Here is a 14,746-nt window from a genome sequence, read left to right as displayed (position 1 = left end):
GTGTGATTTTTCTTAGGAGAAAAATTTTACGAAATGCCGAGCTTTGATATGGTTGAATTTCATTAAGTTTTTCCCTTCATAAACGAATGGCAAGGAGATCTGTGCCTAAACATTTATGAAGGATCTTGTCCTTTGATTATTCACAGTTAGGAAATGAAGACGAGGAGTGGAGTGCCATCAACTATAATAGGATCAGAGGGCTGAACTCTAATCAGAGTTTTTTTTTTAATTATTATTATGTTTAATATTATGATCTCAACTGTTTTTATTGAACTTTCTTTATGCAATAACGAAGGCGCGTTGGGTTGTTGAGTAAATGTTTCAGGCTCCCTCTTGTAGCTAGGTTAAATCAAGTTAATAACCGAAGAAAGCATGAAAATAAACGATATGCTTGATAAAGTGAAATATTATATAGTTAGCGTCATTCCTAAATGAGCAATAATCTCTTTAACCTACAGATAGCAGTCCGATCTCATTTAATCTATTACTTAAATGTTCTGTTTTCTTACAACGTAAAGCGAAAAATGAAATCACTTAACTTTGTTTCTGTAAGCTCCATTTTCTTTATACTTTATACATTTTTTTTCTCGGTCAAATATGATATAAGAATAAGGAAGAGAGCATCTTTAAATAAGCTATGACGTATGATGTCATTTGTGCTTGTGTGTGATATCCGAAACTATACATCATAGGGTGTCATTGTATGACACGAGTCATTCTGTTCACGTTTAGGCAAGAGAGTTAATCTATCATATTGTTGTGTGTGTTGACTGCATTTGAAAAGTAGTATAGTGGTAAGGAACACTAGATACCCCCCCCCTTATTTTGTTGACTATTTGGAGTGCTAGTTTTAGTATACAATACAACGTATTGATCTTATAAATATATTTTGTTTTCTACCATTCCAGAAAGAGTTTTATGCTGTCAGAGAAGCTTTTCTTTCTCCTCTACAAACATTAATACTGAAAACATATTTCAGGTCAACATATTTGCGTCAAGCCTAAATGTTCACTCTTCTGTCTGCCGGTGAACATATTCTTGGTGACTTTTACACAAACACTTTTGCTCGTACGAGTTAGAGAGAAGAGTCTCATTTAGGTGATAATATGACTAGACAAGACCCGAATTATTTAGTTATTTGGGACAGTAGATTAAAAAAAAAAAAAAAAGTTTGTGAAGAGCAATATTTGTGATTTTGATAAAAAAAAATTATTATTTTCTGATGGTGTCTGAAATAACGCAGATTATTCTGGCATAGTTCAAAAAATGCATTTATATTCTCTCTCTCTCTCTCTCTCTCTCTCTCTCTGTGGCTAAAAATCTAATAAAGAGAAGACTAGGAGTGGTGCAAGAAGGCAATATTCAAACGCGTTTTATTACTCTCTGGTTATTAAAATCTAAACGGAAGATCTGTTTTCCACTAGTCAGGCTCGCGCGTAATGACCCCACTGTGTTTATTCCCTAAGATAAAGTGTTCATTATCAAACTAACTTTCTTTCAAGTAAAAATAATAGCAAATGACAGGTAGGATATAAACTCCGCCTCAATCTTTAATAGAATTTCTCCTGGTCTCTTTATAACGATGCACGTCAGATGTCATTTGACGGAACGACAGGGAGAACCCAAAAATGACCTCTAATTTGAAATGGTAATGCGCTAATATTTTATTACTCCAGTCGTCCACTTCACCGACAATCGTTCAAAAATTTCCGCCACTTCATCACGTCCTATTAGGAACATACTTAAGGAAATGACTTCTGCCACTAATTAGATTTAGAGCAATTACACTGTAAAGGCCTTTGGTGTATTCTATACGTTGCTCTCGGCAGTCTTATGACAGCCTGCTAGTATTTATTGTCAGATGAGAGCGGCAGTAATTAATACAAAATACTCCCCAGAGATACGCGTTCAAACTGTTAGCAAACGAAGCTGAGGTATTCTGGAGGTACTTAGTGGCTCGAGGCGTTATGAATGTTTTTGCAAGGCTGCACGTAACCTGCGGACTCTTGTGTGTCATTACAAATATTACTACTGTATTAACATGGGCATCACGAAGGCCACGTGACAAACTATTCTCACACGGCCTGTTACATGAAAATATATTAGTCAGGAATTCGAAGTAATTGTTCGCCATTTCAGCGAAGATGGATAACTCAAATAGACAGAATGCAGTAATTATTCTACAATCTATTTAGTGCCCAGTCGCTTCACTTGAAAAGGTTGCAGTGCCGGTAATCATACATGGCACGCAAGCGTACCCATCGTATACTGTCTTCACTGACCTACAAGATTACTGTTTCTCAAGTGCGTGTCATGACAATGCATGTGTATAATAAGCAGGCTGCAACTTCTCTGAAGGAGACATATTTCGTTACAATCGATGAAAAATGGTACGTAAAGTGCACAAATAAATTATTGCTATTTCAAACCGAACTTACACTCAGCCATAACGGACTGCTGCTTATATTTTAGTTTGGGCAAGTTCACTTTCGGCCGGGCTACTGTCCAAAGTGCGGATGATTATAAAGCAGAGTTGTCAATCTGTCTTTCGAAACATTGAGAGATTAACCAACTGCCACTGAACAGGGACGCCCCCCACACGCACTAGTCATTGATCTATCACCAATCTGGAATCACTTGTTAGTGCTTTCTAATTAATGACAGCCTACTCCTTAGGTATAAACAACCTACGCAGGAAGCTGAACCTTCTGAAACCAAAAACAAATGCAAACGACTTGCTGTGCAAGTTCTTTTATTTGAGCAGCAAAATTGCTACCAATATTCTATTCCCTTAATGCTGTTATAGATTTGATTCTTAAATGAAGCATAAACGTTCTTACATTCTTCAATGGACAAGCCAATTCTGTAGATTTATTTTAAAAATATAATTTATTCGTTAGTCATTGCGTACATTGACTCCGAAGTAATTTTAGACCTCTACAAATGACATCATGTATGCTGCTAACACTCAATTAATATGTGATAAGCGATGAAACACATTTAAGCCATGTTAGAATAATAATTGACTCAGGGGACCTTTAGTAATCACTGTGAGACTAATAGATTGGCTTCAAGAATTATCTGAGAAAGATTTTTTTTTTTTTTTTTTTTGGTGAGTGTATAATCAGTGACTGTCAGTGGAGTGTTAATAATATTCGTAGTAATTATAAGGCACTAACAAGTTACAGATCATAAATCAATCCGTGGACTATGATCCAAGTCACGACATCAAAAGTCTTTTTTTTTTAAAGGATTTTCTTTCAAAGTTATTCCTTCCATGTTATGAATTAGAAATAAAATGCTGCTCTCTTATAAAATGTTTAATAAACTTACATGTCGTAAATCTATCCATGTATAGACATTTTTCGAATTCTTTATTTAAGCTTAAATTCACAATTGCAAATCTTTCTTAAAAATGGGATTATTATTATTTATTTATTATTTATTTTTTTTTTTTCGTTACTTTTTTTTGTATGTATCTCTTCGATATGTTTGAAAAAATAATTATCTTAAAAACTGAATTTGATCAAATTCTTTTAACTGCAAACACCTCAAGTGCGGTCATGCTTGTTGTTTTGTTAGAGACGGTATTTTAAATTGGCTTTGTATACAAGCATATCTCTTTATACGACATGGTAACGAGAATGCTCATAGCAATCATAACAAGCTAACGGGTGGGTTCATTTATGGATAAAAGCCAATCCCCGAATTTCAGTTAAGGGAATAATGGACTGATCTAAACGCAAAGCTTCACCGTAAACATTTTGTTTTTGTAGAGTTAAAGCAGGTTCTAATGATCAATCGAAGTGTTGTCTTCTGATTTTTTTTTTTTTTTTTTGCTTTTATTCCAAGGTATGTAATTAATTGATAATTAGCTTTAAATAACACACAAGAAAGTATTTCTGTTTATCTCCCTTTTACAGAGTTTTATTCGAAGAATTCTGATACCACTCAATATATTATTAAATCTTTTTTGGCATTATGGTTCAGTTCAATTAATCTTTACGTTTAATTATCTGCTGATATTTGATATGTTATAGTTTGTTTCGTTTGATAGAGTGTTCAAATGGAAGGAGGAGGGGGGCACTTTTATTATAACTCCAATAAGGTGAAGTATTTAATTACTCTCTTCTCTTTGGAATTTTGTCTTTTGTGTCATTAGAAAGGAAGCTAATATAGATTGTTATAAAAATAAATTAATATATTCAAGTCTCTTTTATAATTCTCATGTTTATACACGAATTATAAATGAAGCTGGGATGTAGTAATGAATTATTATTTTTCTCATTCTTTTTTATAACAATTTCGTCGCAATATCTTTGCTTAAGGATTTATTCACAAATTGCAAAAGATTATTTTGGAGTCCCCGTATTTTCAAAATCATTGTAATACAGAACAATGACATTCTCGTCTACTGTAACAAAAAAGAACAAATCCCTTTCCTCCCAGTGTTAAGCAATTTATGGATGGATCCTTTTAATTTTGGATTCTGAAATCATGGTATTCACGCCCATATTACGTATGCGGAGAGACAGCAGTGACTTTCCTCCCAATCATCCATTCATCCATCCGTGTTAATATATTTTAGTTTCTATAGAAATTTGAATGCTAACGGAAAAATATTTTAACTTAATTTTTATGGGCATCTAAAAGCATTTTAAAATGAATGTAATAAAAATAAACGTGCTGGGATTTTCAGAAAAATCGTCACTAAATGAATACCAGAATTCAAGTGGAGTTTTCCGGTTGTTTACCTTTGGGTAGTTTTATATTGTTGAACTGCTTTTTTAAGCTCGCACCTTCTAAATATGTGAAATATTTAAACACGCCCTGTGAACTCTAGGGTGTTGCGGATTTAGATTTTAGGCTCGGCAGCGCACATCTTAATATATTCGTATTCATCAGAGCAAGCAACGTCGTTTATTGATAAGCTCAAAGCCGGTCCTACTTGGGCTTTAAATATTTGTTGCCGTTATGAGTCATCTAAACTTCGATTCTCCGGATAATTCTGCACTAAATGGATCGTAAAACTGCTCGCTAACAAAAGAAGTATCTTTTCTATCGGCATACATCGAATCTCTTCTTTTATAATTCTTAAACTTTATCCACGGCAATAAGAAAAACGGACTCGCTATTGTACGTCTTCGTATGGAGTCCCCTGTGCGAAATATCACTGAACAGCAATATTCGAAGCAAAACTGGATTGCAGCGTTACAATCTGTTCCCAAACGGCTGTGATGGTAGTGACGGCTTGTGTCAAACCGGAACATAAAGATTCAAGTTTATGGGATTTTCCGGCGACACGGAGTGCTGGAAAGAGACAGCGTGGTCTCTGAAGAGCCTGGATTACCCTGTGGTTCTGGCCAATTGATCGCCAATCCCAGAGGTGCAATGAAAGAGAGCGAGAGAAAAGGCTGTTTCCTTGCGCTCTGCTCACTGCCCATTATTCACTTCTGGAGGGGGCTATTGTGTCCGGCAGAAAGGAGAATTTTCTAGGAAACATGTGAAGAGCACGTTTCCTTGAATGCTTGCCTCACAACAGCAATCTCACAGGTCAGGTATGTAGCAAATTCCATTTCGCTAAATGTCACACAGATGTTGGCGATAACGTTAACTTGTGGATTTAGTCCCAGCTGACGCACTAAGCTGTCAACACTCCTTGGCGATGTTAAGGGAAACTGAATGTTATATGCGAGTGCCATGCTGTAAATGTTTAATATTGTTATACCATTATATGAGACCACTTTAACCATCTTAATAAAATAGTGCGATTTCTTAAAGAAATATACAGAGAGAACTGCCTAGTTCTTTAATGCATTTTCTTTTATTTTCTAATTGAATTTTTAGGTAGAAAATAAATTTTGTCTGCAGTTCAATCGGTGTTTGATCATATCGACCAATTTGAAAGTTGTTCATATGTCCAATTACCCAAGAATAATTTACTCTTTATTTCCATAAAATACTGGTTTGTAATTATTGCAGTTCCACATCGATCAGATACCATTTTGTTTTTATATCACGTGTTGTGCATTTCATTATTCTACATACAGTCTTTATTACGCAATAATTTTTACTCATTGTTGAATAGTAGGCGATTCTACTTGTTAAAATTCACAAAATGCTGACGTTCTTCAATCGTCATTGTTTTCCTGCTTACAATAATCTTCAATTACCGTGATTATTTCAAATAAATGTCAATGACTACTTCGTTTTCCTATGGTAGAAAATGTCACGTCCGAAAAGACGAAAAAAAAATTGGGAGATAAAAAATGGATGCCGAGCGGTTGTATCGATGGTGGCGTGTCGCGTGGATCACGTAGCGGCAATCGAGCTAGAACAAAGAGAGGACGAAAACGTAAACTGACAGGAAGAAAGGCGCTCCAGAGAAAAACAAATAGCAATCAGAAACTGATTTATCGTTCTTTTCCTCCTAACTGGCAGTAACTGGCGATTGTTGTGATTTATGGCCACTAATACCACGGTGTCGCATCGTCTGTTGGGCCGAAGAAATGGGCTCTCCGAGGGAAGGGCGGCACAGATGTTTCATCATCGCATTTGATTTCCTATATTAGTCGTAGGCTAGAGTTTTCGTAGTCAGCCCGACGACCGAAGGCTAGGCAGAAGATAAAGATGGACATCAGTGAGTCATAACGTATTATTGACGAAGGTGTAGCTTGGTGCCAAGGTTACTCCTTTATTGGGGTTTCTGAGTGAGCGAGATATAAAACAACTCTTGCTAGTTTCCCATTACATGTCCCACTTATCTTCAATTAAAAGTCGGTCGTAATGTAACGCAGCCATTACAATAACCAGACTTTTTTTATATTTTATTTTGAATCTCTATTGCATTCTGGTTACGTATGTGACGGGATGAGATATTGTGACTGCACCTTTTTTAAAGAAACATGTAGTCCAAGTAACCCTATTGTACATTAGCATCTTGCGTGGGCTGAGATTTTTATTGTTTTAATTTTATGTTTAATATTTTTAATTTTTTTTATTGTTTATATAATCCGGAAATCTTGCTGTAGACCAAATGTTTATTGTCTAGAGCCAAATAGACGAGGCGTTTTAGCTGAGTGATAAATTATCCGCACACCGCCATCAAAGTATCTTGCGTTCGAGGCTACGTTTTTCAACAACTGTGCGCATTGCGTTCTAAACACATTACAAGAGTGGTATAGGGAACAGAAATGGAAAGAATCATACTGGACCCACTGGACGTTAAAATGATTTTAAAATGAAGTGACTGAAGAGAACCCAACGCTCAATGATTTAGCATGCTACCAACGCGCAAGTTTTATATGTGCTGCAGACACACGAAATTCAACTTACATAAAACGTTGTATACCCATGAACTTTCTTCGTGACTATGCACTTAGGGCCTTTATACCGAGCAAAGCTCAACTGTAAAATAAAAGACCATAAAAGAATAATTTAAATTATTATTCTAGAGCCACCAGTCTTCAATATACGAAAGATTCATACCTCCAGAGTACAATCTCTTCAGTTGTGTTTTAAAACATCTTAAGAGATTTTACACATCTTAAGGTGATGAGTACAGTAATGTTTTTCGTATTACTATACGCAACAGGAGGTAATGCAGTTAAATTTCAGGATGCGGATACGGTGGAGAAGGCGCAAAGGAGGATTTAAGGATGATATGGGGGACTTCGGAATGTGACTTACGATGATAGATTGTTAGTGTCTTCAATCTCCACATTCTCAAACAGAAATAGGATAATATGATAGAGACCAACAAGACGTCTGAAAGGATTGGATAGAATACGGGTTGATAGAAATTTTCATTTTATGGAGAGTGAAGAGAGAGAACATCCCCGAAGGTTGAGAATGAATACAATTAGCAAAACACTGAGAGCTAGATTTCCCCCCGCCCCCCACACACAGAGATGCGTGATTGAAATAGTATACCTTTTTGAGGTGGTGAGGGTTAGTGGCGTGAATGATTTCATACAAACGTAGAGTAGCTGTTGTAGGTGATGTGTAGCCCTTTAAGTCCTTGACTCCCTGGAGGGCTCTCAATTGTATTATAAACACGTAATACCTCTGATTCACCTTATCCTATATTAAAACCAGCTCACTGCGATTTGAAGATACAAACGTATGCGAAATCACGATCGTACATTCAAGAATGTCACTGCTAGCTTTCGAAGGAATGTTTTCTTAAAGCTGAGATAAGCATTTGAATAGGCTTGAAATAATTAGGTTGAATTCTACTCGAATTTCTTTTCTTTCTAATTTCTTTAAAAATATATGCTACTTTCTTTCATTTCTAATTGTATTTAAAGAAAGACAGAATATTGCTGGAGGATTCTTTTAACAAACTAATAAGATTTTATTGTCATTAAATTTTAATGTAAAATTTTGCATAAACGTATTAAACTTGTTGACGCATAGAAGGAAGTTTCCAAAAATGTCTTATCCATCAAATTGGTTGGACTCTATTGGCCTAGGTCAGTTTGGGTCAGTTTCTCTTACCCTGGAGCCTATTTTTGAGAATGTGTGAAATGTAGACGGTTGTAAACAGAAGAGAGGTGATGATATGGTAGACTTATGAACGTTTGGTTATTCTACGGAAATGAAACATATTATACATTTAAGACAGCGAACTTTTGTCAGTGAAGACTCTTTGTATGAGTGGCAAGGGGAGGGGGGGGGCGGAGTCTCTTATTTGAAAATGCAAAGATTCTCTTAGTGCTATGCTTTGCAGTTTCTATAACTTGTATTTGTACTGGGTGGAAGAAGAGTGGAGAACTGATGTGAATGATTTATCCAACACTACTCCAGTGTGATTCTCAAAGTATGGAAAGCATTTAGTGGAGTGAATTGGTTTGTTCCTGAGAAGTACATCATTTTATAAGCGAATGGAATATAGAACCGAAATTCAGCAAGAATAAGATTGCTAGTTAAAAAAAAAAAAGCTAACTAGGACTTTTTTTATTCTCTTTTACACGTCTAACATTTTATTTAAAAAGTTATCTTTAAATAAGGTAGAGGATATTCCACATCGGGTATAAATCTATTGCCGACTTCTTTGATCGCATTTTTACAATTCAGTTAGCTACATATAATGAAATTCATTCCTTAAATCACTAATTAGAACCTTAGCGAAAATACTTATGGAAATATCTAAGTGTGTGTGTGTGGGGGGGTGTAATCAATATGAATATTTTGTAGCAAGGAACTTGTTTACTGCATTTTATAAAACCGAGTGTTTTTATTACATACTACACTTTAGTTTTACTGACGCCACAAAAAGATGGATACTCCAACTTTAAAAGTGTAGCGTTCATTGGATGAAGCCTAGAGTGACTCTTCTCATAAGAACCCCCAATGAGGTGTCGAATACATACTATAATTTCTCATATGATACGACTTCTTTATACTTCCCCCACCCCCATCTCGTCCAGCGTAGTTTGCTAGCGACGATGCCCTTTTGTTGAAATACACGTGGTTTGGAGAGTAAAATTTATAAGCGTTGTAATTTCTTCATCTGTTAGTGATCAGTTTGCCGATCTCATACGGAAATGATTTTTTTTTCCTCGTGACATGCACATCAGTCAGAGAACCTACGCAGTAAACAAGGTATGCTCAGCTTGAGGCCAAACTGCGAATACGATTCTTGAGATTCGTATTCAGATCAAGCCAACCACTGCTCTTCTTCCCACTTCTGCTGCACTCGTCAGTACAGGAATATAAAATGTATTTAGTGCGCATGTCAGAGTTAAGTAAGCCAAATTTTCTTCTCAAAGGAGGTCCGATTAAAATATTGATGTTATTAAGTTACAAAAAAAAAAAAAAAAACATAGGCTCATTCCTACCATTAAAATTATACGGTTTTGTTTTTTTACTTTTGTCAGAGCAGGTTTACAATTAGTTGCGAAAAAAATGCAGAGAAGTTACTTCCTCAATCCCAGAAAAGGCTTAATGGTTTCGACAAGTATATGCGTGGGATGGCTGCTATTCTAATTCTGACGAACCTATGCGCATTCATTCAAATAGCAGAAGCTATTTGAATGATTTATGGAATGCCGACGTATGAATTTTTTGGCAAGTTAGTGCATGTAGATTTACATTTTATACAGGAACCTTACTTTGCAGCGAAATCCTCCATCTCTGGCGTTTTCACCGTCTTTTCTTCTAATATTGGGAGTTTGTCGCGTTTTATTATGACTAGAATTAATTCGGAATCGAAACCAGAATAGAACGAAATGGATGCGCTCATTGTTAATATTTGCGGGTCCGATTCAACACACTTTCCATTTCCCTTTCCTCACTCACGCTTAAAAGTTTCCTTTCTTATTAAGCTTCGAGAATGGTGATTTATCATCTACAGGAACACTCCAAGTGATTCTTTAAAAATGTTCCCTTCTAAAAGTCTTCAGTAGAGATGCGCAAAAGAAAAAGTAAAACGAACAACATCTTACTTCCGACTCCAGCAGATTTGCCACCCATCATTCCGTCTGGCTATCATGCCCACAAGTGCGAAGCTATCCCATCATTCCAAACGCGGTGATCGTCGAGCGAACAGTAGCCATAAGACAGGTTCCATGATAAATGGCAGGGACTAGTGACAGTACAGCAAATAACAGACAGTAGGAGGACAGGGGTTAGGAAGCACTTCGTCTTATTTTGACGGGACAGCTTCAAAAGTCCTCATTTATCATGAAAAGCTGAGCTGGTGCAGACAAGACAACCACAAGCAGCGAAACGGCAGCACCTGAAGTATGATAAATGTTGGATGGTGACAAGGTTGCAGCTTCCGCAGCTGTACAGCGGCTATGGCTGTAGATGCAACATAATCCTCAAGAATGAATAGGAGCTTACTCCACTAAGTCTTCCCTACATTGATGTTGGCATATGGGCTATTGCTTATAATAATAGATTTTTTTTTCTCGAAAGAGCCGAAGAGCGCAAAAATTTCTAGACGATGTCTTAAAAAAGGAGTAAATGTTTCTTAATTTTTCATACATTGTGCGGCGAAAGTGGAGCACAGAGATTAATCACAATCACTCCGAACACCAGTCTAAGGACTGAATTTATTGATATGTCTTTCCCGCTGATAACCTTGCGCTGGCGATTTTTCTTCTGTGGGAAGCAAAGAAATTAATCATTTCCAATGTTAATATTTTAAACGGTCGTGTGTGGAAGGCTACAAATAGTCATAGCGATGCTTTGGAGGAAATATCTGTGTGTGTGCACTTGTAATGCAAAGCATCGGTTGATAAAAAATATTAAATATGGACGATTAGTTTGGATTTAATCCTCGGAAATGCCCAATGTTTCTTGTGGGACCCTTCGCCACAGCTTCGGAGCTTGTTATACATTAAATGTAGTCAGTCAATTTCGCTCGTTTTTTTATTTATTTATTTATTTTTATATTTTCAAAATAACTGAAATTTCAGAATCTTTTAAATTATGATGTAGTGGAATGAAGAGGCACAAGGAATGAATTAAGTGCAAGATTAATGCATCCAGTATTTCGTATCTGTCACGGAGACATCACCAGAAGTGCTGAATAATAATGATAACGCGTACACACAAATTAAGAACTTCCTCTACAGGTGTTTTGGGATTTCACGCTTTCGATCTACTATGTTTCGCTTTTTTTTTTTTTTTTTGTACGTAGTTGGTGCATTGTTACATTATTTATATTGCATCCCAGATTTTGTCGTATGTTCCATTAAATCATAATTAGCTTCAATCAACAATTACATACACACCGAAATATACGCCATCCATTTTAAAGTTATTCTTAAGTATTTATTGAGTAAGTTCGACTCGAAAATAGAAAGTCTGGAAATAGGGCGAGAATCTGTTCACGGAATCCTCGCCTATTTCGCTCTTGAGGTCTCTGTGCTACACACTGACTTAACTATTTTGCAATTCATATGTGGAATTCACTGGAATTGCTAAACAAGAATGTAATATTTAATATTCAATAATTAGCTAATGTTGTGAGATGGTCTGGAAGCTGTCCTTGGCCTCTACGAATGAAGAGGAATCCAGCAGACCGAACGATCGGTGTTATCCGCTTTCTCATCCACAGGCTATCGGTTCAAATTTCACCGTGGGTATTGCTGGTTTGTGAATATCTTTAGGTGATAGATGAATATCATCACCCGAAATGTGATCACCACCCTGCTTATTCGTGGTAGAAAATTTGGCTTTACAAGTTTCTATATTTGCTCTCCAAGCCAAGGTTTCTATGTTGTCTTCAGACTGTCCAGGGTACTAATTCGTTATAGGTTCGCAGCCTTTCATATGTGGAATTCACCAAATAAAAGTAAATAAATTCTGCATTTCTTCTGAATTTTCAAAATGGAAAGCATAAAACAGACGATGAAATTATGAATTTTCATAATTTTGTGGAACTGTCACACACACACACACACATATATATATATAACAACTCTCATACCAAAATCGATAACACGCAAATTTCCAACCACAAGTGATGCTCTATTATTTTGAATATTTGCAGAATATGGGTTAAAATTCATTTATTAGGAACCACTTTAGATTAATTGCTTCTATATTTATACTGAGATCAAGATACAGCTGTGATCAGATGTGCAATTTGATGTTTTGGCATTCAGCAGAAGGGAAAAAAAATTCATTGAAGTATTATTGAGCACTGAACAGAAGTTATGATAATAGTTCTTATACATTAATCTTGCTCATTCAATGATTAAAATTTCATAGTTTGGAGTCTTTATTAAGATGGGAGACGACAAAGATCTGCGTATGGTTTCCGTGATAATACGAGAGAACCCTTTATAAAGGTATTTCAACTTAAGTCTCTCACCAAGGTGTTTTTCTTAGTCGGGAATATGATTTTTCACTTCACATAATACGCAAACTGACGTAATCCAACCAATTCTGATATATATATAATATTCTGGAAATACAATACGATAAACTCTATGGATTTTTCAGTCCAACAAATCCATCCATAACACAGCATCGTAACGATGTCCCATTGAACTTATCCAACTAAAAGTTTACATGAACTTACTTTACTACAATGCTATCTCCATAATCTAAACACGAATTCGATTTGGGTCGAACGAAACGTCTTGAAATAACCTCAATTACTTTATTACAAAAGTATTTTTAACGAATCTATTCAAGATCTATTTAATAAATGATTTCTATTATATTCGCCCATTACATAGCCTTGTACATGATTCTTAATTAGTATGAGAAAGGTTGGTGGTGATTTGGATGCTTTTCTGTCATAAAGAGCAATGAAAATGTGAAGTGTTTCCTAAAAAGGGATAGAATTTTCACGATTGGGATAATAAAGATAGTGATCTGATGCCGTGACAATTCTATCCGGAAATACAGTCGATTTCGGCTATTAGGGATTGGATTGCGGTATTATGTGAGTGCTTGGCATTAACAAAAATATCTTATTTTGATGATAATATCTAATTATTTCGTTAGTTAATTGAGATAATCTTTGAAAGCAGAAAATACAGCAAAATGTTTGCAAATTGCTTTATTGAGAATTGAGAACCGGGAAGATAAGCTAACGAAATTTTTTTCCTAAATGCCAGCATCTTACGAGTAAATTCGGATCTTATCCTTTCAGATAATGAAGAATTGAGATTCTTTGCTCTCCGAAAGCAGCTGTTAATTTCAATTATCTTTTAGTAAAGAATTCTCAAAAGTCTACGTCGTTTCGTATTAATAAAACGGATTATTATTAAACCGGATTCCTTGTCAAATGCCTTGAATCAGCATAGCAAAGGGTTTTGTCTTCATTATTAACAATAAAAACCTTTGCATTTTTAAAGGAATTCTAAACCATCGAATGCCTAAAGTTGGGGAGCTGACTAATTCCACTTCTCCCTGCTTGAAGAGAAATTCTTTCCTTAATCGACAAAGGTAGCAATAACTTCTTTAATACTGATTTACGAAGAATTTTTTCCATTTCTAAATTATCAAACATTCCCTTCAGTGTACTCATTCCATTCAATTTTTCCCCAACACGTTCGGGTTCTCTCCAACTCGTCTTAAACCCAGTTGTAGGGACTAATTAAGCCTTTCCTATCAGATCTCGAATTATTTACGATCCTCCCTTTTAATTAACGTTTACATTAAAAAAATTCCGTTGGTCTTGTTTGTTCACATACTTGCTGGATTAAAATCTCGACACCAAACCTCTAAGCGACTCCACGATCTTTTTATCCTATCCTCCACATTATTGTCATTCGTTTTTTTTTTTTTTTCTCCAGAAAATTCTAATATAAATTTCCGTAATATTATTTCGTTGGGGGGGGAAATGGAGAAAACAAGAATGAATACTCCTCCCAGGATATTACTCTTATCCAAATGATAACGAAAAGAACTAACTAACTAAAAAACGTATCCTGTTAGATGAGTTAAAATTGTTAATTCCAGATACTTTCCTAGAGATGTTCGACTTAATATCAACAATGCATCAAGTATGAAATTTCATATTTTATAGTCCGACTTTGAAATGTGAATCCTTTTCAAGTTAGGGAAAAAAAAGTGAGATCTGCAGTTCTTTATCGAAAAAAAATTATATGCTGTTTTTCAGTTACGTGTCATTTTGAGCGAGACTGCTTTATTCACATTAAGTAGTACCTGAAATTATATCCCAATTCGACTTTATTTTTAACTTTTCCTAAAGTCAGAGTTCTCTTTAAAAGTATTCTTATAAGGAAGTTATCGATGCATTTTTATTGCTAATAAG

General features: G+C 35.5%; 1 protein-coding gene across 12 annotated transcripts in view; it reads left to right on the top strand.

Moving 5' to 3' along the window:
• The first annotated feature begins 3,787 nt into the window (after positions 1 to 3,787).
• The window catches only part of LOC150104289 (zinc finger protein 703-A-like), a 603,572-nt gene continuing 592,613 nt past the window's right edge, over positions 3,788 to 14,746 (top strand). For all 12 annotated transcript variants that reach the window (XM_090396276.1, XM_090396273.1, XM_090396271.1 and 9 more), the window contains exon 1: positions 3,788 to 3,852. The gene's annotated coding sequence lies outside the window, so the exon portion shown is untranslated. The remainder of the gene's footprint in view (positions 3,853 to 14,746) is intronic.

The sequence above is a fragment of the Typopeltis vanoorti genome, chromosome 8 (genome assembly GCF_054136105.1).
Source record: "Typopeltis vanoorti isolate ZY-2024b chromosome 8, IOZ_Tvanoo_1.0, whole genome shotgun sequence".
Taxonomy (NCBI): Eukaryota; Metazoa; Arthropoda; class Arachnida; order Uropygi; family Thelyphonidae; genus Typopeltis; species Typopeltis vanoorti.
This window is presented reverse-complemented; position numbering and strand designations above follow the sequence as displayed.